Source organism: Pseudophryne corroboree, chromosome 7 (genome assembly GCF_028390025.1).
Source record: "Pseudophryne corroboree isolate aPseCor3 chromosome 7, aPseCor3.hap2, whole genome shotgun sequence".
NCBI lineage: Eukaryota > Metazoa > Chordata > Amphibia > Anura > Myobatrachidae > Pseudophryne > Pseudophryne corroboree.
In genome coordinates this window covers 426,765,029-426,791,272 of record NC_086450.1, presented here as the reverse complement: position 1 = coordinate 426,791,272, position 26,244 = coordinate 426,765,029, and the positions used below count along the sequence as shown (strand labels likewise).

The 26,244-nt window shown below is 48.4% G+C and overlaps 1 protein-coding gene across 4 annotated transcripts in view; it reads right to left on the bottom strand.

The window, feature by feature from the left end:
• RAI1 (retinoic acid induced 1) overlaps positions 1-26,244 on the bottom strand; it is a 231,859-nt gene that overhangs the window by 201,843 nt on the left and 3,772 nt on the right. For 2 of the 4 annotated variants that reach the window (XM_063934841.1, XM_063934843.1), the window contains exon 1: positions 22,793-22,978. The exons of the other annotated variants lie outside the window; for them this stretch is intronic. The gene's annotated coding sequence lies outside the window, so the exon portion shown is untranslated. Of the gene's footprint in view, positions 1-22,792; positions 22,979-26,244 lie in introns of those variants that run through there. 4 annotated transcript variants of the gene reach the window in all.

The following is a 26,244-nucleotide window of genomic DNA, read 5'->3' as shown; positions in this document are numbered from 1 at the left end:
AAAGAAAGAAAGAAAGAAAGAAAGAAAGAAAGAAAGAAAGAAAGAAAGAAAGAAAGGGAGAAATAGAAGAAAGAAAGAAAGAAAGAAAGAAAGAAAGAAAGAAAGAAAGAAAGGGAGAAATAGAAGAAAGAAAGAAAGAAAGAAAGAAAGAAAGGGAGAAATAGAAGAAAGAAAGAAAGAAAGAAAGAAAGAAAGAAAGAAAGGGAGGAAAGAAAGAAGAAGAAAGAAAGAAAGAAAGAAAGAAAGAAGAAAGGGAGAAAATAGAAGAAAGAAAGAAAGAAAGAAAGGAAAGAAAGAAAGAAAGAAAGAAAGGGAGAAAGGAGAAATAGAAGAAAGAAAGAAAGGGAGAAATAGAAGAAAGAAGAAAGAAAGAGAAGAAAGAAGAAAGAAAGAAAGAAAGGAGAAAGGGAGAAAGGGAGAGAAATAGAAGAAAGAAAGAAAGAAAGAAAGAAAGAAAGAAGAAAGAAAGAAAGAAAGAAAGAGGAGAAATAGAAGAAAGAAAGAAAGAAAGGGAGAAATAGAAGAAAGAAAGAAAGAAAGAAAGAAATAGAAGAAAGAAAGAAAGAAAGAAAGAAAGAAAGAAAGAAAGAAAGAAGAAAGAAAGAAAGAAAGAAAAGAAAGAAAGAAAGAAAGGAGAATAGAAGAAAGAAAGAAAGAAAGAAAGAAAGAAAGAAAGGGAGAAAGGGAGAAATAGAAGAAAGAAAGAAAGGAGAATAGAAGAAAGAAAGAAAGAAAGAAATAGAAGAAGAAAGAAAGAAAGAAAGAAGAAAGAGAAATAGAAGAAAGAAAGAAGAAAGAAAGAAAGAAAGAAAGAAAGAAAGAAAGGAGAAATAGAAGAAAGAAAGAAAGAAAGAAAGAAAGAAAGAAAGAAAGAAAGAAAGAAAGAAGAAAGAAAGGGAGAAATAGAAGAAAGAAAGAAAGAAAGAAAGAAAGAAAGAAAAGGAAATAAAGAAAGAAAGAAGGGAGAAATAGAAGAAAGAAAGAAAGAGAAAGAAAGAAAGAAAGGAGAAATAAGAGAACGAAAGAAAGAAAGAAAGGGAGAAATAGAAGAAAGGGAGAAATAGAAGAAAGAAAGAAAGAAAGAAAGAAAGAAAGGGAAAATAGAAGAAAGAAAGAAGAAAGAAAGAAAAAAGAAAGAAAGAAAAGAAGAAAGAAGAAAGAAAGAAAAAAAGAAAGAAGAAAGAAAGAAAGAAAAAGAAAGAAAGAAAAAGAAAGAAAGAAGAAAGAAAAAGAAAGAAAGAAAGAAAAGAAAGAAAGAAAGAAAGAAAAAGAAAGAAAAGAAAGAGAAAGAAGAAAGAAAGAAAGAAAGAAGAAAGAAAGAAAAAGAAAGAAAAGAAAGAAAGAAAAAGAAGAAAGAAAGAAAAGAAAGAAAAAGAAAGAAAAAGAAAGAAAAGAAGAAAGAAAGAAAGAGAAGAAAGAAAGAAAGAGAAAGAGAAAGAAAGAAAGAGAAAGAGAAAGAGAAAGAAGAAAGAAAGAAAGAAAGAAAGAAAGAAAGAAAGAAAGAAAGAAAGAAGAAAGAAAGAAAGAAAGAAGAAAGAAGAAAGAAAGAAAGAAAGAAAAGAAAGAAAGAAAGAAAGAAACAAGAGAGCAAGACAGGGAAGGAGAGCGCGAGAGGAGAGAAAGAAAATAAGATTTTACTCACCGGTAAATCTATTTCTCGTAGTCCGTAGTGGATGCTGGGACTCCGTAAGGACCATGGGGAATAGCGGCTCCGCAGGAGACTGGGCACAACTAAAGAAAGCTTTAGGACTACCTGGTGTGCACTGGCTCCTCCCTCTATGACCCTCCTCCAGACCTCAGTTAGGATACTGTGCCCGGAAGAGCTGACACAATAAGGAAGGATTTTGAATCCCGGGTAAGACTCATACCAGCCACACCAATCACACCGTATAACTCGTGATACTATACCCAGTTAACAGTATGAACAATAACTGAGCCTCTCAACAGATGGCTCAACAATAACCCTTTAGTTAAACAATAACTATATACAAGTATTGCAGACAATCCGCACTTGGGATGGGCGCCCAGCATCCACTACGGACTACGAGAAATAGATTTACCGGTGAGTAAAATCTTATTTTCTCTGACATCCTAAGTGGATGATGGGACTCCGTAAGGACCATGGGGATTATACCAAAGCTCCCAAACGGGCGGGAGAGTGCGGATGACTCTGCAGCACCGAATGGGCAAACTCTAGGTCCTCCTCAGCCAGGGTGTCAAACTTGTAGAATTAAGCAAATGTGTTTGATCCCCCGACCAAGTAGCTGCTCGGCAAAGTTGTAGAGCCGAGACCCCTCGGGCAGCCGCCCAAGAAGAGCCCACCTTCCTCGTGGAATGGGCTTTCACTGATTTAGGATGCGGCAGTCCAGCCGCAGAATGTGCAAGCTGAATCGTACTACAGATCCAGCGAGCAAAAGTCTGCTTTGAAGCAGGAGCACCCAGCTTGTTGGGTGCATACAGGATAAACAACGAGTCAGTTTAAGGGCTTTTACATGACAAAGCCGCCAATTCTGACACACGCCTGGCCGAAGCCAAGGCCAACAGCATGACCACTTTCCACGTGAGATATTTTAATTCCACGGTTTTAAGTGGCTCAAACCAATGTGACTTTAGGAAATCCAACACCACGTTGAGATCCCAAGGTGCCACTGGAGGCATAAAAGGGGGCTGAATATGCAGCACTCCCTTAACAAAAGTCTGAACTTCAGGTAGTGAAGCCAGATCTCTCTGGAAGAAAATCGATAGAGCCGAAATCTGGACCTTAATGGAACCCAATTTTAGGCCCATAGTCACCCCTGACTGTAGGAAGTGCAGAAAACGGCCCAGCTGAAATTCCTCCGTTGGGGCATTCCTGGCCTCACACCACGCAACATATTTTCGCCAAATGCGGTGATAATGGTTTGCGGTCACTTCTTTCCTAGCTTTAATCAGCGTAGGAATGACTTCCTCCGGAATGCCCTTTTCCTTCAGGATCCGGTGTTCAACCGCCATGCCGTCAAACGCAGCCGCGGTAAGTCTTGGAACAGACAGGGCCCCTGCTGCAGCAGGTCCTGTCTGAGCGGCAGAGGCCATGGGTCCTCTGAGATCATTTCTTGAAGTTCCGGGTACCAAGCTCTTCTTGGCCAATCCGGAATAATGAGTATAGTTCTTACTCCTCTTCTCCTTATTATCCTCAGTACCTTGTGTATGAGAGGAAGAGGAGGGAACACATAAACCGACCGGTACACCCACGGTGTCACTAGAACGTCCACAGCTATCGCCTGAGGGTCTCTTGACCTGGTGCAATATCTTTCTAGCTTTTTGTTTAGGCGGGACGCCATCATGTCCACCTGTGGCCTTTCCCAACGGTTTACAATCAGTTGGAAGACTTCTGGATGAAGTCCCCACTCTCCCGGGTGGAGGTCGTGCCTGCTGAGGAAGTCTGCTTCCCAGTTGTCCACTCCCGGAATGAACACTGCTGACAGTGCTAACATGTGATATTCCGCCCATCGGAGAATCCTTGTGGCTTCTGCCATCGCCGTCCTGCTTCTTGTGGCGCCCTGTCGGTTTACATGGGCGACTGCAGTGATGTTGTCTGACTGGATCAGTACCGGCTGGTTTTGAAGCAGGGGTCTTGCCTGACTTAGGGCATTGTAAATGGCCCTCAGTTCCAGAATATTTATGTGTAGGGAAGTCTCCTGACTTGACCATAGTCCTTGGAAGTTTCTTCCCTGTGTGACTGCCCCCCAGCCTCGAAGGCTGGCATCCGTGGTCACCAGGACCCAGTCCTGTATGCCGAATCTGCGGCCCTCTTGAAGATGAGCACTTTGCAGCCACCACAGCAGAGACACCCTGGTCCTTGGAGACAGGGTTATCAGCCGATGCATCTGAAGATGCGATCCGGACCACTTGTCCAACAGGTCCCACTGAAAAGTCCTTGCATGGAACCTGCCGAATGGAATTGCTTCGTAGGAAGCTACCAATTTTCCCAGGACTCGCGTGCAGTGATGCACCGACACCTGTTTTGGTTTCAGGAGGCCTCTGACTAGAGATGACAGCTCCTTGGCTTTCTCCTCCGGGAGAAACACTTTTTTCTGTTCTGTGTCCAGAACCATCCCCAGGAACAGTAGACGTGTCGTAGGGACCAGCTGTGACTTTGGAATATTTAGAATCCAACCGTGCTGTTGTAGCACCTCCCGAGATAGTGCTACCCTGACCAACAACTGCTCCCTGGACCTCGCCTTTATCAGGAGATCGTCCAAGTACGGGATAATTAAAACTCCCTTTTTTCGAAGGAGTATCATCATTTCGGCCATTACCTTGGTAAATACCCTCGGTGCCGTGGACAGACCAAACGGCAAAGTCTGGAATTGGTAATGACAATCCTGTACCACAAATCTGAGGTACTCCTGGTGATGATGGTAAATGGGGACATGCAGGTAAGCATCCTTGATGTCCATGTAATCCCCCTCGTCCAGGCTTGAAATAACCGCCCTGAGCGATTCCATCTTGAACTTGAATTTTTTTATATATGTGTTCAAGGATTTCAAATTTAAAATGGGTCTCACCGAACCGTCCGGTATCGGTACCACAAACATTGTGGAATAGTAACCCCGTCCTTGTTGAAGGAGGGGCACCTTGACTATCACCTGCTGGGAATACAGCTTGTGAATTGCCTCTAGCACTGCCTCCCTGCCTGAGGGAGTTGTTGGCAAGGCAGATTTGAGGAAACGGCGGGGGGGGAAGACGTCTCGAATTCCAGCTTGTACCCCTGAGATACTACTTGAAGGATCCAGGGATCCACCCGTGAGCGAGCCCACTGATTGCTGAAGTTTTTGAGACGGGCCCCCACCGTACCTGGCTCCGCCTGTGGAGCCCCAGCGTCATGCGGTGGACTTGGAGGAAGCGGGGGAGGACTTTTGCTCCTGGGAACTGGCTGTATGCTGCAGCTTTTTCCCTCTACCTCTGCCTCTGGGCAGAAAGGATGCGCCTTTAACCCGCTTGCCTTTATGGGGCCGAAAGGACTGTACCTGATAATACGGTGCTTTCTTTGGCTGTGAGGGAACATGGGGTAAAAATGCTGACTTCCCAGCTGTTGCTGTGGAAACGAGGTCCGAGAGACCATCCCCGAACAACTCCTCACCCTTATAAGGCAAAACTTCCATGTGCCTTTTAGAATCTGCATCACCCGTCCACTGCCGAGTCCATAATCCTCTCCTGGCAGAAATGGACATTGCACTTATTTTAGATGCCAGCCGGCAAATATCTCTCTGTGCATCTCTCATGTATAAGACTGCGTCTTTTATGTGCTCTATGGATAGCAATATAGTGTCCCTGTCTAGGGTATCAATATTTTCCGACAGGGAATCTGACCACGCAGCTGTAGCACTGCACATCCATGCTGAAGCAATAGCTGGTCTCAGTATAATACCTGAGTGTGTATATACAGACTTCAGGATAGCCTCCTGCTTCCTATCAGCAGGCTCCTTTAGGACGGCCGTGTCCGGAGACGGTAGTGCCACCTTTTTTGACAGACGTGTGAGCGCTTTATCCACCCTAGGGGATGTTTCCCAACGTGACCTATCCTCTGGCGGGAAAGGGTACGCCATTAGTAACCTTTTAGAAATTACCAGTTTCTTATCGGGGGAAGCCCACGCTTCTTCACACATTTAATTCCTCAGATGGGGAAAAACCACTGGTAGTTTTTTCTCCCCAAACATAATACCCTTTTTTGTGGTTCCTGGGGTAATATCAGAAATGTGCAACACATTTTTCATTGCCTCAATCATGTAACGTGTGGCCCTATTGGAATGTACATTTGTCTCATCGTCGTCGACACTGGATTCAGTATCCGTGTCGACATCTGTGTCTGCCATCTGAGGTAGCGGGCGTTTTAGAGCCCCTGATGGCTTTTGAGACAGCTGGACAGGCACAAGCTGAGAAGCCGGCTGTCCCACATCTGATATGTCGTCAAACCTTTTATGTAAGGAGTTGACACTTTCACGTAATTCCTTCCACAAGTCCATCCACTCAGGTGTCGGCCCCGCAGGGGGTGACATCACATTTATCGGCACTTGCTCCGCCTCCACATAAGCCTCATCATCAAACATGTCGACACGGCCGTACCGACACACCGCACACACACAGGGAATGCTCTGACTGAGGACAGGACCCCACAACGCCCTTTGGGGAAACAGAGAGAGAGTATGCCAGCACACACCAACAGCGCTATATAACACAGGGATTAACACTATAACTGAGTGATTTTCCCCAATAGCTGCTTGTATACACAATATTGCGCCTAAATTTAGTGCCCCCCCTCTCTTTTTTACCCTATGTAGTCTGGAAACTGCAGGGGAGAGCCTGGGAGCGATCCTTCCAGCGGAGCTGTGAGGGAAAATGGCGCCAGTGTGCTGAGGGAGATAGCCCCGCCCCTTTTTCGGCTGACTTCTCCCACTTTTTTCTATGTATATCTGGCAGGGGTATTTTACACATATATAGTCTCTATGACTATATTATGTGTTTTTTTTTGCCAGCCAAGGTACTTAATATTGCAGCCCAGGGTGCGGCGCCCCCCCCCCCCAGCGCCCTGCACCCATCAGTGACCGGAGTGTGAGGTGTGCATGGGAAGCAATGGCGCACAGCTGCAGTGCTGTGCGCTACCTTGTTTGAAGACCGAAGTCTTCTGCCGCCGATTTCCAGGACTCTTCTTGCTTCTGGCTCTGTAAGGGGGACGGCGGCGCGGCTCCGGGAACGGACGATCGAGGTCGGGCCCTGTGTTCGATCCCTCTGGAGCTAATGGTGTCCAGTAGCCTTAGAAGCCCAAGCTAGCTGCAAGCAGGTAGGTTCGCTTCTCTCCCCTTAGTCCCTCGTAGCAGTGAGTCTGTTGCCAGCAGATCTCACTGAAAATAAAAAACCTAAAATAAACTTTCTTTTTCTAGGAGCTCAGGAGAGCCCCTAGTGTGCATCCAGCTCAGCCGGGCACAAAATTCTAACTGAGGTCTGGAGGAGGGTCATAGAGAGAGGAGCCAGTGCACACCAGGTAGTCCTAAAGCTTTCTTTAGTTGTGCCCAGTCTCCTGCGGAGCCGCTATTCCCCATGGTCCTTACGGAGTCCCAGCATCCACTTAGGACGTCAGAGAAAGTAGATGGAGAGAGGCAAAGAGAGAGAGAGTATTTAAGAGAGGGAGAAAAGTGTGGGGGGGGGGGGAGATGTACTAAGCCTTCAAAAATTATAAAGTCCACAGTGATAAAGTACCAGCCAATCAGCTCCTCACTGCCATGTTACAGGCTGGATTTGAAAAATGACAGTTAGGAGCTGGTTGGCTGGTACTTTAGGTCTGTGAAATCTATCTTTTTTCAAAGCTTAGTACATCTGGCCCCGGGAGAGAAAGGAAGGTTACAGGAGGAGAGAGACAAAGAAGAAGAAAGGGAAAAAGAATAGATTTAGGGGCCCATTTATCATGGATTGCATATTGAATGCGATCTTACCGCCCAGGATCGCATTGCAATACGCAATCCAATTGTCTGGAAAGGAGCCCATCCCTGTGATGTGCTCAGATGGCTGCTGGGAAGTCTGCACATGCACGGTCAGCTCAGACCGCGCAGTCTGCACATTCGCGGTCAGCTGCACCGAAGCCCCTTCCAGGGAGGGTTCCAGGGGAACCCTCTTACTGGCCACAAGTGCGATCTGTAGACCATAGGCTACAATGGGCTACCGCAAGACATGGTGACCAATATCGGGAATGATTCACATTCCGGATATTGCTAAATTTGGCAGCATAGCATCCCCATAGAAACCTATGGGGAATGCAGTTGTAGGCGGCAATAGAGGGATCAGATACCTGCTGCGGTCCCACCTACATATATTCAGGAGATCCCTATTATTTTTTCATCTATATATAGCCGCAATATACTTTGATAAATGGGCCCCTAAGACATAAAAAGAGGAAAGGGAAGAAGAGGATATGGAAACAGTGAAAAAGAGACAGAAAGAGAATGAGAGAATCGCACTTATACATTTGTAGATTAAACCTCCCTGCTGATTGAAGATCTGAGTTATATAAAGATATATTTCTATTAAATAAAATCCTATTGTCATACATAGAGGGCAATTTAATTACGGGCCTGATTCAGACGCGATGGCAATGCCTGTGCAGCAATGATCCTTTACAGTGACGGAACTGCAAGGCAACGCAAGTCTAGCAGCCGCCCACAAGTGAACAGAGACGCCCACAATACAGATGCAAGGAACATCGACCCCGAGTGCTTCCATGAACGCACAGAATGGGAGCAAGAGCTGAAATGCTGGCGCCATGTTTTATGCTTACGATATCGCAGGTGCACGCCGAGACACACCCTGAAAACGGTCATAACGCTCCCCATTACCTCCGCCAAATGGCCTCTTCCTGTCACTCACTCTGTGAGTGATTCATAACTGGTAGTGGCATCGCAAAGTCCTTGCCGTGTGCAACAAAGCATGTGCAGTCTACTGATAATCGCTCAGCGGCGACACCATCGAAGTTGCAACCGCATCTAAATCATCTCTAAATGCGATGTAGGGGCACTGTGGGGGTCATTCCGAGTTGTTCGCTCGTTATTTTTTTGTCGCAACGGAGCGAATAGTCGCTAATGCGCATGCACAATGTCCGCAGTGCGACTGCGCCAAGTAAATTTGCTATGCAGTTAGGAATTTTACTCACGGCATTACAAGGTTTTTCTTCGTTCTGGTGATCTTAATGTGATTGACAGGAAGTGGGTGTTTCTGGGCGGAAACTGGCCGTTTTATGGGAGTGTGTGAAAAAACGCTACCGTTTCAGGAAAAAACGCGGGAGTGGCTGGAGAAACGGAGGAGTGTCTGGGCGAACGCTGGGTGTGTTTGTGACGTCAAACCAGGAACGACAAGCACTGAACTGATCGCAGATGCCGAGTAAGTGTGGAGCTACTCAGAAACTGCTAAGAAGTGACTATTCGCAATTCTGCTAATCTTTCGTTCGCAATTTTAATGTGCTAAGATTCACTCCCAGTAGGCGGCGGCTTAGCGTGTGCAAAGCTGCTAAAAGCAGCTTGCGAGCGAACAACTCGGAATGACCCCCTGTGTGCCCACATTGTGTATTTTACCTTACAACACCATAAGGGTGCCCAGGAAAATGCACGTTAGCCTACCATATGTACGGGAAACCAGCGCATTGCTCACACCTCGCGCCAGAACGTGCGATCTTATACCGCACTTAATTACATTGACTCCACAATACTAATGTGATGCTTTTTTTGTGAATCTCTATCTAAACATGACAATGGCGGTGCCTCTCATGGCCTGTAGAAGGCACTGTCTCCGAACATACATCTTCCCTTAATAGTTGTAAAGATGTCACAGTATAGAGTAGCGCACTTAAGGTTTGGCTGATGGATTGGGACCAGACAGCTCTGGAAGAATGCAGGTGAATATTTTAGCGATGGGCAGAACCGGTAATTAATAATCTGTTGGATTTGGCAATGAACCAAAAAGCAGGCACCATGATAAATTGCTGGGGAATGAGGTGGAAAGTAACACAAACCCCACTGTTCCTGCCATCTTGGAAACTCAGGTGGAAGCACATGACACCACATGAAACCTGCTGCGCTCATTCTGGCTGATGGGACTACGTCAGGGCTGCTTAAAATGTGGCTAAATTATCATGCCTGCCAACCAGAGTGGCCAATCCAGTGATCGGGATCAGCGGGATCCCGGGATTTTGGCCAAAAATTGTCCGGGATTCAATCCTGGGATTGTGGCTTCCAATCCCGGGGATTTCTGGATTAGGAAGCCCCTTTATTTTTTCAATCATGGGCAGCGTTGAGCGTCCTCAGGAGGCTCAGACGCTGCTCGGTTACCACTGCTCACCACCCCCTGGCCTCGGCTGTGCGCACTGCGTAGCATGACGTGAAGTCAGAGGTCACGTTGCGCAGCCAGCTGCCTTCCGCTCGGACCTCAGCGCCTCACCTCCTTGGACTCACCCTCCCTCCCAAACAGACGAGTGTAAGTTATATGGACTGTGAAGGGGCAGGGGTTTGGGTTTGCATGGGGGCAGACATTGAAAAAGAACCAATCCCAGGTATCCAGGAATCCCAGGATTGATCATTTTTTTAATCCTTATTCCTGGGATTGAAAAAATGGCCCGGGATTGGCCACCCTACTGCCAACAGTCACATATTTCCTGGGATTGTACCAAATACTGGTAGTAAAAAGGTGCATGGCCTGATAGAAAGGGGCTTTGTTCTATCTAAAAGAACATTGTATTGGTGGATTTAGGCATAGTTTGGGCATGCATATGGTGGCAACGAGCATTTCTGGCCCTGAGGACCACAGCTTCAAAGCAGCCAGCTGGACAAGCGAGGGGATTGGTGGAATAAATATTACCGTTAAAATCGTACTTGCCTACACTCCAGGTATGTTCGGAAGACTCCTGATTAGAGATGAGCTGGTCGGTTTTACTCGGTTCTCAAAACGTCATCTTATTGACTCACGGATGTCACGTGTTTTGGATAGCCAACAGGAAAAATCTGGTAAAACCGAATTCTGGCGTTACATCCGAACCCGCTCATCTCTACTCCTGATACTTGGTGGCTCTCCTGGCCACCCAAGAAGGTATAGGGAAAATGTGGTCTTAAGTAAGAGCAAAAGACAAAAAGCAGCAATATGCCTTTTCCAGTGCACACTTTGAAAAAATAAGAATTTACTTACCGATAATTCTATTTCTCATAGTCCGTAGTGGATGCTGGGAACTCCGTAAGGACCATGGGGAATAGCGGCTCCGCAGGAGACTGGGCACAAAAAGTAAAAGCTTTAGACTAGCTGGTGTGCACTGGCTCCTCCCCCTATGACCCTCCTCCAAGCCTCAGTTAAGATACTGTGCCCGGACGAGCGTACATAATAAGGAAGGATCTTGAATCCCGGGTAAGACTCATACCAGCCACACCAATCACACCGTACAACTCGTGATCTGAACCCAGTTAACAGTATGATAACCGTAGGAGCCTCTGAAAAGATGGCTTCCAACAATAAACAACCCGATTTGTTTGTAACAATAACTATATACAAGTATTTGCAGACAATCCGCACTTGGGATGGGCGCCCAGCATCCACTACGGACTATGAGAAATAGAATTATCGATAAGTAAATTCTTATTTTCTCTGACGTCCTAGTGGATGCTGGGAACTCCGTAAGGACCATGGGGATTATACCAAAGCTCCCAAACGGGCGGGAGAGTGCGGATGACTCTGCAGCACCGAATGAGAGAACTCCAGGTCCTCCTCAGCCAGGGTATCAAATTTGTAGAATTTAGCAAACGTGTTTGCCCCTGACCAAGTAGCTGCTCGGCAAAGTTGTAAAGCCGAGACCCCTCGGGCAGCCGCCCAAGATGAGCCCACCTTCCTTGTGGAATGGGCTTTTACAGATTTTGGCTGTGGCAGGCCTGCCACAGAATGTGCAAGTTGAATTGTACTACAAATCCAACGAGCAATCGTCTGCTTAGAAGCAGGAGCACCCAGCTTGTTGGGTGCATACAGTATAAACAGCGAGTCAGATTTTCTGACTCCAGCCGTCCTGGAAACATATATTTTCAGGGCCCTGACTACGTCCAGCAACTTGGAGTCCTCCAAGTCCCTAGTAGCCACAGGTACCACAATAGGTTGATTCATGTGAAACGCTGAAACCACCTTAGGGAGAAATTGAGGACGAGTCCTCAATTCCGCCCTATCCGAATGAAATATCAGGTAAGGGCTTTTTATAGGATAAAGCCGCCAATTCTGATACGCGCCTGGCTGAAGCCAGGGCCAACAGCATTACCACTTTCCATGTGAGATATTTCAAATCCACTGTGGCAAGTGGTTCAAACCAATGTGATTTTAGGAACCCTAAAACTACATTGAGATCCCAAGGTGCCACTGGAGGCACAAAAGGAGGCTGTATATGCAGTACCCCTTTGACAAACGTCTGAACTTCAGGCACTGAAGCCAGTTCTTTCTGGAAGAAGATCGACAGGGCCGAAATTTGAACCTTAATGGATCCTAATTTTAGGCCCATAGACAATCCTGCTTGCAGGAAATGTAGGAAACGACCCAGTTGAAATTCCTCCGTAGGGGCCTTCTTGGCCTCACACCACGCAACATATTTTCGCCAAATGCGATGATAATGTTTTGCAGTTACATCCTTCCTGGCCTTGATCAGGGTAGGGATGACTTCATCTGGAATGCCTTTTTCCTTCAGGATCCGGCGTTCAACCGCCATGCCGTCAAACGCAGCCGCGGTAAGTCTTGGAACAGACAAGGTCCCTGCTGGAGCAGGTCCTTCCTTAGAGGTAGAGGCCACGGGTCCTCCGTGAGCATCTCTTGCAGCTCCGGGTAACAAGTTCTTCTTGGCCAATCCGGAGCCACGAGTATCGTTCTTACTCCTCTCCTTCTTATGATTCTCAGTACTTTTGGTATGAGAGGAAGAGGAGGGAACACATATACCGACTGGAACACCCACGGAGTTACCAGAGCGTCCACCGCTATTGCCTGAGGGTCCCTTGACCTGGCGCAATATCTGTCCAGTTTCTTGTTGAGACGGGACGCCATCATGTCCACCTTTGGTTTTTCCCAACGGTTTACAATCACTTGGAAGACTTCTGGATGAAGTCCCCACTCCCCCGGGTGGAGGTCGTGTCTGCTGAGGAAGTCTGCTTCCCAGTTGTCCACTCCCGGAATGAACACTGCTGACAGTGCTATCACATGATTTTCCGCCCAGCGGAGAATCCTTGCAGCTTCTGCCATTGCCCTCCTGCTTCTTGTGCCGCCCTGTCTGTTTACGTGGGCGACAGCCGTGATGTTGTCCGACTGGATCAATACCGGTTGACCCTGAAGCAGAGGCCTTGCTTGACTTAGGGCATTGTAAATGGCCCTTAGCTCTAGGATATTTATGTGAAGAGACGTTTCCATGCTTGACCACAAGCCCTGGAAATTTCTTCCCTGTGTGACTGCTCCCCAGCCTCTCAGGCTGGCATCCGTGGTTACCAGCATCCAATCCTGAATGCCGAATCTGCGGCCCTCTAGAAGATGAGCCTTCTGTAACCACCACAGGAGAGATACCCTTGTCCTTGGAGATAGGGTTATCCGCTGATGCATCTGAAGATGCGATCCGGACCATTTGTCCAGCAGATCCCACTGAAAAGTTCTTGCATGGAATCTTCCGAATGGAATCGCTTCGTAAGAAGCCACCATTTTTCCCAGGACTCTCGTGCACTGATGCACTGACACTTGTCCTGGTTTTAGGAGGTTCCTGACTAGCTCGGATAACTCCCTGGCCTTCTCCTCCGGGAGAAACACCTTTTTCTGGACTGTGTCCAGAATCATCCCTAGGAACAGTAGACGTGTTGTTGGAATCAGCTGTGATTTTGGGATATTTAGAATCCACCCGTGCTGACGTAGCACTACCTGAGATAGTGCTACTCCGACCTCTAACTGTTCCCTGGACCTTGCCCTTATCAGGAGATCGTCCAAGTAAGGGATAATTAATACGCCTTTTCTTCGAAGAAGAATCATCATTTCGGCCATTACCTTGGTAAAGACCCGTGGTGCCGTGGACAATCCAAACGGCAGCGTCTGAAACTGATAATGACAGTTTTGTATCACAAACCTGAGGTACCCTTGGTGAGAAGGGTAGATTGGGACATGGAGATAAGCATCCTTGATGTCTAGAGATACCATATAGTCCCCTTCTTCCAGGTTCGCTATCACTGCTCTGAGTGACTCCATCTTGAATTTGAACCTTTTTATGTAAGTGTTCAAAGATTTTAGATTTAAAATTGGTCTCACCGAGCCGTCCGGCTTCGGTACCACATACAGCGTGGAATAATACCCCTTTCCCTGTTGTAGGAGGGGTACCTTGATTATCACCTGCTGGGAATACAGCTTGTGAATAGCTTCCAATACTGCCTCCCTGTCGGAGGGAGACGTTGGTAGAGCAGACTTCAGGAACCGGCGAGGGGGAGACGTCTCGAATTCCAATTTGTACCCCTGTGATACTATCTGCAGGATCCAGGGGTCCACTTGCGAGTGAGCCCACTGCGCGCTGAAATTCTTGAGACGGCCCCCCACCGTGCCCGAGTCTGCTTGCAGAGCCCCAGCGTCATGCTGAGGACCGCTTCTGCTCCTGGGAAGAGGCTGCATGGTGCAGTCTTTTTCCCCTTCCTCTGCCCCGGGGCAGGAACGAGCGGCCTTTTTCCCTCTTGCCCTTATAGGGACGAAAGGACTGGGTTTAAAAAGACGGTGTCTTTTTCTGCTGAGAGGTGACCTGGGGTAAAAAGGTGGATTTTCCAGCCGTTGCTGTGGCCACCAGGTCCGATAGACCGACCCCAAATAACTCCTCCCCTTTATACGGCAATACTTCCATATGTCGTTTGGAATCCGCATCACCTGACCACTGTCGCGTCCATAACGTTCTTCTGGCAGAAATGGACATCGCACTTACTCTAGATGCCAGGGTGCAAATATCCCTCTGTGCATCTCGCATATATAGTAATGCATCCTTTAAATGCTCTATAGTTAATAATATACTGTCCCTATCCAGGGTATCAATATTTTCAGTCAGGGAATCCGACCAAGCCACTCCAGCGCTGCACATCCAGGCTGAGGCGATCGCTGGTCGCAGTATAACACCGGTGTGTGTGTATATACCTTTTAAGATATTTTCCAGCCTTCTATCAGCTGGTTCCTTGAGAGCGGCCGTATCAGGAGACGGTAACGCCACTTGTTTTGATAAGCGTGTGAGCGCCTTATCTACCCTAGGGGGTGTTTCCCAACGTGCCCTAACCTCTGGCGGGAAAGGGTATAGTGCCAATAATTTATTAGAAATCAGCAGTTTTTTATCGGGGGAAACCCACGCTTTATCACACACCTCATTTAATTCATCTGACTCAGGAAAAACCACTGGTAGTTTTTTCACACCCCACATAATACCCTTTTTTGTGGTACTTGTAGTGTCAGAAATGTTCAATGCCTCCTTCATTGCCGTGATCATGTAACGTGTGGCCCTACTGGACATTACGTTTGTCTCGTCACCGTCGACACTGGATTCAGTATCCGTGTCAGGGTCTGTGTCGACCATCTGAGGTAACGAGCGTTTTAGCGCCCCTGACGGTGTCTGAGACGCCTGAACAGGCACTAATTGATTTGTCGGCTGTCTCATGTCGTCAACAGTTTTTTGCAAAGTGCTGACATTGTCACGTAATTCTTTAATTACTACCATCCAGTCAGGTGTCGACTCCCTAGGGGGTGACATCACTAACACAGGCAATTGCTCTGCTTCCACATCATTTTCCTCCTCATACATGTCGACACAATCGTACCGACACCCAGCACACACACAGGGAATGCTCTGATAGAGGACAGGACCCCACTAGCCCTTTGGGGAGACAGAGGGAGAGTTTGCCAGCACACACCAGAGCGCTATATATATACAGGGATAACCTTATATAAGTGTTACTCCCTGTTATAGCTGCTGTATTTATATATTAGCTGCCAATAGTGCCCCCCTCTCTGTTTTACCCTGTTTCTGTAGTGCAGGACTGCAGGGGAGAGTCAGGGAGCCGTCCTTCCAGCGGAGCTGTGAAAGAAAATGGCGCTTGTGTGCTGAGGAGAAAGGCTCCGCCCCCTTCACGGCGGCCTTTTCTCCCGCTTTTTTCAGGAAACTGGCAGGGGATAAATGCATCCATATAGCCCAGTAGCTATATGTGATGCATTTTTTTTAGCCATATAAGGTTTTTATATCGTTTTTATTGCGTCTCAGGGCGCTCCCCCCCAGCGCCCTGCACCCTCAGTGACCGGAGTGTGAAGTGTGCTGAGAGCAATGGCGCACAGCTGCAGTGCTGTGCGCTACCTTATTTGAAGACAGGAACGTCTTCTGCCGCCGCTTTCTCCGGACCTCTTCGCTCTTCTGGCTCTGTAAGGGGGCCGGCGGCGCGGCTCCGGGACCCATCCAGGCTGAACCTGTGATCGTCCCTCTGGAGCTAATGTCCAGTAGCCAAGAAGCCCAATCCACTCTGCAGTCAGGTGAGTTCGCTTCTTCTCCCCTTAGTCCCACGATGCAGTGAGCCTGTTGCCAGCAGGACTCACTGAAAATAAAAAACCTATTTAAACTTTTACTTCTAAGCAGCTCAGGAGAGCCACCTAGATTGCACCCTTCTCGTTCGGGCACAAAAATCTAACTGAGGCTTGGAGGAGGGTCATAGGGGGAGGAGCCAGTGCACACCAGCTAGTCTAAAGCTTTTACTTTTTGTGCCCAGTCTCCTGCGGAGCCGCTATTCCCCATGGTCCTTACGGAGTTCCCAGCATCCACTAGGACGTCAGAGAAATTATAAGAATATAATGAATTATGAAAATATGAGTATATTAATACTTAACTTTTATTGAGATATACTTTAAAAAAAGGGAGAAGGCAAATATAGATAAATAATTGCTACAATTTTTGGGCGATACAAATTGGATGGGCGAAAATATGTTTATTCCCTTCATAATCCAAAGAATTACTCTATTTTTAAATTGAAAAAGTCTTTGTGGGAGTGTGTCAGATGATCAAGCTCCCAGAGCGAAACGTACGTCACTTCTAGTCCCTCGGACCGCGGACATCGGCTCCACAGCTCCAAGTCCAGCATCCCCTCCTCCTGGCTGAAAAACTTCCACCCACAACTGCGGGATACTTCAGGCCTTACACTGCCCACCAATGCATGCAGGCACCAAGGTTTGAGCCGCACATGACAGTGAGGCATTTTTTTCAATTTCCACCAGGATATAAAAATGATATATCAATAGGAGTTTTAGATTGGGGAAACAGACATCTATCTGAATACTTTGTTTTTCATTGCACTGACTTGCACATATCCAGTTCAGGGGACCAATCCCTGTTGGATTATCATAACTTTTTCATACTTTCTTACTCAGTATTACAACGATTAGAATATGATGGTGATAATTATTTGTATATCTAAAAACACAGCCTCCCCTGATAAAATCTGAATCTCTTGGATTTATTATTGACAATTTTTGTGATATTCAGCCACAGGAATATTGAATATATGTTTCAAGAAATCCTTTTCTTTACTTAAATGTGATATAACAATAGATGTCACAGTTTGGGGCAACCAACACCTATTAGAATACGGTGTGTCTTTGTCATTTCACAGAATCATTTAGATCTCATTCTGTGGATTAATCCTTGTCAGATTATCATATCCATATGATTTGCCTGGAGTAACTGTACACTGGAATTGATTACACATGCTGGAGATTTACTCACCTACGGTCAAACCGCACTGAGTATGCCCAACCTCGTCTGATCTTGGAAGCCATACACTGCAGGGCCTGGTCAGTACCCGGTTGGGAGACCACCAGGGAATACTAGATACCGTAGGTATTTTCCTCTCACATCATTTGATTTTTTCCAGCTGTCTGTACAGACCCAGGCATCGAATTTCCACCGATATTCAATCTTGATATTCTGACATGCGAGAGCTGAACCTAATGGAGCTAGTTTACTCCCACAAAGACTTTTTCAATTTAAAAATAGAGTAATTCTTTGGATTATCAAGGGAATAAACATATTATCGCCCATCCAATTTGTATCGCCCAAAAATTGTAGCAATTATTTATCTATATTTGCCTTCTCCCTTTTTTTTAAGTATATCTCAATAAAAGTTAAGTATTAATATACTCATATTTTCATAATTCATTATATTCTTATAATTTTTCAAAGTGTGCCCTGGAAAAGGCATATAGCTGCTTTTTGTCTTTTGCTCTTACTTAAGACCACATTTTCCCTATAGTTTACAGAACAATTTTTTCGGGAGCACCACCAACCCATTGCTGAATTTATTTGTTTTTGTAGTAAGCACTATGTTGGTCTAACAAATACCTAAACTTATACAAACGCTACTAATATTGTATTCTGTGCAGATTTTACTTTCTTTTAGCACCCAAGAAGGTAGGCAGGTCACCCATATGCCTCATAGCGTTTGCCCTAAGCAATCCACTTGCAGAGAGAAGTGGGTTTTTCAAATGGCTTCCATTTCTATAATAACTAGGTGCTTCATCGCGCCCTACGGGCGCTCTTCACACCGTCGAAAGGGGCTACGCCCCCTTAACCCCTTGCCTAGGTTCAATATTTGTATGAGTATTACCTGCATTCCTAGGTTTGTTAGTGGTTAAATATTGCACGACGAAAGTGCTTCCAATGGTGAAGGGGGCGTAGCCCCTTGCGACGGCGTGAACAGTGCCTGCAGAGCACGATGTACAGAATGTAGCGGGTGCGGGGGGTACCGCGGATGAGGCAGGGAATATGTAGATGCTGCGAGTGGACGGGGAGGTGGATGCAGGTGTGGGGGGGGGAGGGGGTGTGGGACCTATACCTATGTCATTTTATTTGTAACAATATATAGGACACGGATAAGGATGTATGTGATATAGACATACCCGCATGAAGAGGTAAATGGTGTCATTAGACACAGAGGGAAGTGCTGGTACAATGCGGAGCAGGGGTAGCTGTGTCCTCTCTCTACACCGTACCATCCTTCAGGTGTAGCAACACGGACATGTTGCGCACGCAAGGTCTCCACGCGGCCGCAGGTGCACCAGTCCCCTCTGCATGCTCTATGTGTGCGCCCACCTCTGGTGCAGTAGGAGGAGGGGGCGATGGCTGGAGCTGGTACCAGGGCCAATGGGCATGGACAGCGCGGTCATGTGCTCGGTGCTGGGCTTGCGCCCTGCGCTTGCTGTGTGAGGGATAGGGAGGAGGCGGCAGAGCGGAGCATCACCGATATACCGGTAACTATGGGGGGCACCGCAGGGGGTTATAGCTCCTGTACTCCTGGTGAGGGTTTGTCAGGGAGGTATCAAGGAGCCAGTGGTATGGACCGTGTATGGGATACAGGGCGGTAGGGAGGGGATGCAGAGACGCGGGGCGGTAGGGAGGGGATACAGAAACGCAGGGCCGTAGGGAGGGGATACAGAAACGCAGAGCGGTAGGGAGGTGATACAGAGACGCAGAGCGGTAGGGAGGGGATACAGAGACGCAGAGCGGTAGGGAGGGGATACAAAGACAAAGGGCGGTAGGGAGGGCACACAGACGCAGGACGGTAGGGAGGGGATAGAGAGACGCAGGGCGGTAGGGAGGGGATAGAGAGACGCAGGGCGGTAGGGAGGGGATAGAGAGACGCAGGGCGATAGGGAGGGGATAGAGAGAAGCGGGGTGGTAGGGTGGGGATACAGAGGCGTAGGGAGGAGGGGATACAGAGACGTGGGACGGTAGGGAGGGGATAGAGAGACGCAGGGCGGTAGGGAGGGGATAGAGAGACGCGGGGCGGTAGGGAGGGGATAGAGAGACGCGGGGAGGTAGGGAGGGGATACAGAGATGCGGGGTGTTAGGGAGGGGATACAGAGACGCGGGGCAGCAGGTAGAGGATACAGAGAGGCGGGGCAGCTGGGAGGGGATAGAGAGACGCAGGGTGGCAGGGAGGGGATAGAGAGACGTGGGCGGTAGGGAGGGGATACAGAGATGCAGGGTGTTGGGGAGGGGATACAGAGACTCGGGGCAGCAGGTAGAGGATACAGAGAGGCGGGGCGGCTGGGAGAGGATAGAGAGACGCGGGGCGGTAGGGAGGGGATAGAGAGACGCAGGGCGGTAGGGAGGGGATAGAGAGACGCAGGGCGGCAGGGAGGGGATAGAGAGACGTGGGCGGTAGGGAGGGTATAGAGAGATGCGGGCGGTAGGGAGGGGATAGAGAGACGCAGGGCGGTAAGGAGGGGATAGAGAGACGCAGGGCGGTAGGGAGGGGATAGAGAGACGCGGGCGGTAGGGAGGGGTTAGAGAGACGCAGGGTGGTAGGGTGGGGATACAGAGGCGTAGGGAGGAGGGGATACAGACAGACGCGGGCGGTAGGGAGGAGATACAGAGACGCGGGGCGGTAGGGAGGGGAGAGACGTGGGGCGGTAGGGAGGGGATACAGAGATGCAGGGTTGTAGGGAGGGGATACAGAGACGCGGGGCAGCAGGTAGATACAGAGAGGCGGGGCGGTAGGGAGGGGATACAGAGAGGCGGGGCGGCTGGGAGGGGATACAGAGACGCGGGGCGGTAGGGAGGGGATAGAAAGACGCGGGGCGGTAGGGAGGGGATAGAAAGACGCGGTAGGGAGGGGATAGAAAGACGCGGGGCGGTAGGGAGGGGATAGAAAGACGCGGGGCGGTAGGGAGGGGATAGAAAGACGCGGGCGGTAGGGAGGGGATAGAGAGACGCGGGGCGGTAGGGAGGGGATAGAGAGACGCGGGTCGGCAGGGAGTGTCCCCAGTGAGGAAGCTGATGAAGAGAGGGGGGAAAGTAGTGGAGGGGGAGGGCACCAGAAGAGGAGACTTGTGTAAAGTGGCGCCCACCGTTGGGGTTGTGGGCGGCTGCTGCAGGCTGGTAAACAGTACAGTGTTCAGAGGCAGTCTGTGCTACTATTACACACATTCCCCCCCTGCTCGTGCTGCGCGGTGGATGAAAGGGGGCGTGGCCTGCTGTGAAAGGGGCGTGGCCTCGCGGGTATGTTCTCTCTCACTCCGGGGGTGTTTCCAGCTAGCCTGTAGATGCTGGCAGCCCCCGGAGACTGGAGTGTGTGTGCCGGCTCTTCTCTGTGACAAGAGGCGAGTGTTGCAGGAGATGACGTCACTGCAGCACTCGCCTCCTGTCACAGCAGGAGAGCGGACAGCTGGATGTGTGCGGAGGAGGCGGCGGTTCTGTGTACGCGGGGCAGGGAGGGCTATGAAAGCCTTCTCCTGCGTCACCCGTCCCTCCTAATGTGTATGCCGGGGGCGGCATCAGCCATTGTTGTTGGCCCGGCGCCGCGGCCGGGGAGTCAGAGCTGCTGATGGGTGGGGGGAGGGGAGAGAGAGAGATGGACAGGCAGCAGGAGCAGAGACTTGCTGACTCCGCCCACCGCTGTGACTCCACCCAGCGTTACGGCCAGGCACAGAGTCACAGATGTAGCCAAATATAAAGGAGATACTTAAATACATTGCTTTTGTCTCATGAAAATAGGTGCCGCCACTCACCTAAACTGCTGAAATATCTGCCAGGCCTATTAAGTGGTTTTAATGGATTAGTCTGGTGATACAAGTTGTATCAGGCATGCTCAAATATGCTACTAATGAGCGCTAAAATACACTACCAATGACAGAGGGGGAAAACGATGGTATGGGTGGCACTTATACATAGAAATGTGATGTTGGTACTACCATGGTTAGTGCAGAAAATCTTCAGAATAGCTTTCTATCAGAGGTCCCTCTGCATGTTCTCTGGCTGTCAAGAGAGGATTTAGAGTTGCACAGCAATCCAGTTTGCAAGTAGAAAACGTATGTTGGCGCCAACTGGACATACTGCAGTTTTAGGTTTCTTTCTTGTGGCCCTTGCGGGGATCAGGAGCGAGAACGTTGTAGAGGAGTACAGTACGGGTGTGCAGAGGCATGTTAGGCACCCCTCCCCCCTTTGCGCCTGCTTTATTTCAAGTGTCACCTACTTTAAATACACTAGCTAGCAGACCTATATTTTGCGTCTACATAAAGTTACCGCCATTTTTATATCACCGTGCTGACCGGACGCAGTCTTTGCACTGACTTTTCCATTTATTTCAACAATAAAATGACAGCGACAAAACGTTATTAATCAAATGTTACTAAACACTGTTAGCAGGAAATACTGCCTGGGAGAACACATCCATCTTATCCGCAATTGCCATAAGCCATGCTACAGTACAATGCAGCAGGTATCTCTCAGAAAGCACGCCGTATTATATAGATTAACGAGGTTTGATTATTTTTTTTCCCCAGTGTAGGCCAAGTCTTCCAGGGGGGAGTAACCTGGGGATCCACATTTATGAGTCAGGCATCCAGGCCACACCTCACGCTGCAAACTGTGCAGTCTTATATATACCCAGCAGAAGACTATAATGCACTTATTGTATACATAAGCCATGTGGCAGGTAGACAGACACCCACCTGCTCAGCTGACACCTGACACACCTTGTTCCTTCCACCCTGAGGTCACCCATCTGTCAGTCACTCTCCCATCCTACCGGTCTATTTACATTGTAATGTCATTCTCATGTGTAGCCTGGGGACCTTGCCCTCCAAGGAGAGAGAGGGAGAGGGAGAGGGAGAGGGAGGGGGGGGGGGAGAGAGAGAGAGGGAGGGGGGGGGGGGAGAGAGAGAGAGAGAGGGAGGAGAGAGAGAGAGAGAGAGAGGGGGGGGGGGGGAGAGAGAGAGAGGGGGGGGGGAGAGAGAGAGAGGGGAGAGAGAGGGGGGAGAGAGAGAGAGAGAGTGTGAGTTAGTGTGTGTGTGTGTGTGTGTGTGTGTGTGTGTGTGTGTGTGTGTGTGTGTGTCAGCTGTGCAACAGCTCTACTGTTCCAGCATACCAGGCCAGGTTCAGCTGGGACTTGTAGTTCTACAACTGCTGGGCCGCCCTTTAGTTGCTCAGTCTTAGCGTATACACTAACACCATGCATGACATCACTGAGCACACAAGGCTAATCTATCATTATAAATGACATCTGAGTGGAGGACAAGCTGGCAGTGACTTGAGCCAGACTATGGGCTGGTGTCTTGCCCCCTTCCTAGCAGACATATTGGCCTCTCAGTTATGCATGAGACAGAAGGGCTGTGCACTGTCACCCTGGGGGCCACAGGGTAATGCAGAATAAAATAGCATGCAATGCATTATGAGACCTCCCCCTACAAAGTAAATAAATAAAGCACAATAAAAGCTAGCACTCACCTCTGCCCACCAGTGGGATCCTCTCTCTCCTGGGTGTCCTGGAGTGCAGGCAGCCCCAGGCCATGTATGGTCCACCAAGGAAGGGGTGCAATGCCAGGCTGGCAGGTGAGGAGCAGTACCCGGCCGAATGCAGCCTGCTTGTCCCCCCTCCAGGCTCCTGCTGCTATCTGTACAAAGGCTTCCGGAGGAGGCTGCTAGGGATCCGTGTCTGGAAGGGGGGAGCTAGGTGCCCTGGCAATGCCAGCACTGCCCCCTGGTGGCAGAACACCAGAAGACATGACTGCCTCCCCTCCTCACATCATGTTAACCCCTGCATCACTGCAATCACTCCACTTCAAGGTTAGGCAGCCAGTGGCCTTTTGCAGCTGCTGTAAAACATGATGGGACTTGTGGTTCCACAACAGCTGGAGAGGCAGGGGTTGGTTATTTCTGTTGTACTGGCATGTACAGCAGATGAGATTGTATGAGAGGGTGAATAAGGAATAATAACACACAGCACCCACAGTTTCCAGTGCATACTTACCTACTCCCCCGGATGTCCTGGAGACTCCCAAATCTCAAGTGACTATCCCAGAAAAATGTGCAAATCTCCCGGAGGCCCTGCACAGCCTCCCACTTCCCAAGTTAAGTGGGTGGCCCGGGCAGCTTGATGATGCGATTTGCGCTGAATAGCTTTATTGTGGCACCGTCCCCCATTTTACAATGCCAGTAATTGTCACAATGCCCCCCTGCACTGTCCACTTAGCTGCAGGATGACCCCCCCCCCCCCCAACACACACACACCGCCGACATGGTTTCAGGGTTATCCTGGCATTGGGCCTTATTCAGAACTGATCACTATAGCTGCGATCGCTCTCACTGCCATTTTTTTGTCATCAGCGCCTGCGCAGCGGTCAGAGTGCACGGGATATCATGATGTGATCGCATCGTGGGTCTTTGTGAAAACTGTGCTGCAGCACACAGCAACAAATAAGGCACTTTTTACTCATTTTTATAAATGTTCCCTAACGACTCATAACAGCCATTATAAGTAGGGTCCCACTCCTGGATGGGTCCCCATGGCATGTCTGACATTAGAAAAATATATGGGAAAAATGACTTTCCTCCCCTCTAATATCACAGAATAATGAATCCCATATTGTAGAATGAACAGTTGTTTCCACACGATTTAGGCATGTGTCTTTATCAGGGAAATGTAAGGCAGAGTTATCGTGACCAGCGTAGTGTGCAGAATTCTCATTGGGGACTGCAGTCTGGAGTTCTAATCAAACGTGTGCAGTACAAACACACTACACACACTGCAGGTTCCTCAGCGTAGGGAATAGAAATAGGGCACAGTGTCCAGATGGAAGATTGACAGTAAATAGACAGTCAGTCAGTAGGTTGACATGATATGGTCAACAGGGTCGAAATGTCGACAGGGTCAAAAGCTCGACAGTTAAATGGTCGACGGGGTCAAAAGATCATCGTGCAAATGGGCGACACATGGTTTTAATATTTTTTTATGATGTGTAGTGTTAGGGTGGGGGTTATGGTTGGTTAGGCAATTGGGGAATGGTTAAGGTTAGGCCACTGGAGGGTCCGGTTAGGGTCTGGCAATTGGGGGAGAGTTAGGGTTAGGCTGCCAGAGTGGATGGTTAGGGTTAAGCATCGGGGGAGGGTTAAGGGTTAGGAATAGGGGTAAAAAAATTAATAATCAAACATGTGTTGACCTTTTCTGTGTCGACCATTGCATGATGACCTTTTGACCTAAGTGTTGACCATTTAACTATCTACCTATTGACCATGTCAATTTATTTACTGTCGACCATCTGGTGTGGACCTATTGGCTGACCCTATCTATATACTGTCAGTCTCTTAATCCACACCCATTGGGACAATGGGACGAATGCAATAGGGCGTGAGAATCAGAAAATGACACATTTTGTGAGTTTTCCAGCTTTTTTAAAGTGGCAATCATTTACATGGCAAACCCAGGTTGATTTTGCCATGTAAAGGATTGCCACTTTAAGAAAAACAGGAACACTCTCACAAAATCTCTCACTTTCTGATTCTGACACCCTATTACATTCCCCCCAATGTCTTATTGGATGCACTGCCCTAGCATGACTTGTATTGGCCCTTATACGTCATCTGGTATGACTGTACATAGCGAGGATAGGCCTGTGATGGCAGACAGACCGGCAATAGCCTTCTCTCTCCTCTTGTGCTGAGGCGTGGATCTTAACTCCCTTCCCGTTGAGTCTCACCTCCAGCCACTGGACTGATGGCTGTCAGCGGTGTAACTATCAATGATTACCTGACGATTGTTTCCTGCCATCAATGTAAACTACCGATGGCACCATCCAGTGTCGGACTGGGACATGAAGGGCCCACGGAGGGAATGCAGTGATAGGGGACCATACTTAGGGGTGTGGCCAGCCTACAAAGGGGGTGTGGCCAGCCTCCACAGAGGCTTAAAATACACAATAGTTTAGTGCAGTGTAATGCAACATATCTACCATATATAATACAAGTGCACAGTCTGAAACCTGATCCCTAGAGGAAGGAGTGGGCCCTCAAGCAGTGGGGCCTACCGGTGGTTTCCCTGGTACCCCTGTGGGCCAGTCCGACCCTGGCACCATCTCTTATTAGAACCATTTAATTTCTCTTGAGAAGATGAGGGCTGAAAATTAAGTTGTGCCAGTAAAGTGCATGACGTTAGGGAGAAATCCATTGTATAGAATTATTTTGGTTCTATGAATGTAGCTGTGTTTGCACGTTTGTTTTTGTCAGTATCCACAAGTTATTGTGCGTTCAGGTCACACTGGACTGAAAACACTGCGATCTGTGTGGTAAAAGCACTGGCTACAACCTCTGAAACTTAAACCAATAGGCTAGAGATAAGGGACATTTGTGAGAATGAATGTTAGCAGTAGGCTTAAAGATGGCAGCATCACACTCACTTTCACCTATAGAGGGCAGCAAAGAGCACAGCTTGCACTGGTGTCATAATACAAAATGGACACTATCCTTCAAACAGATTTTACAGCTGAGCTATGTGATATATGTTAGTTTCCCTCAACAATTATACTATTCTGCACCGAGAACTTTATTTCACTGAATATTTTTATAACTGTATTTAACTGTGTATTTGTTGGTAAATGGTGCGCTCTGTACCTGTCTCCTCATACATAGGATCTCATGGGCGCATCCTTTAGTGTTCATCCCCTAGTGCAAGTGTCTTTGGTAGGCGGAGTCTAGCGCATGTTCTGTTCCTCCATCTTAGTGACAGTGCTAGTTAAGTCTGTGAGCTGAGACCGGAGCTCAGTGTGAACAGAGAGTTAGAGACTTACAGCATTCCTGCATCATGTACCACGCTGCCGGAGCTATCATAGAGCCGGGTGGTGCATTCCCTTCACAGCGGGACTCAGACTGCACCCCTCCCCCTCCATAATTGGCACTAGTAAAGC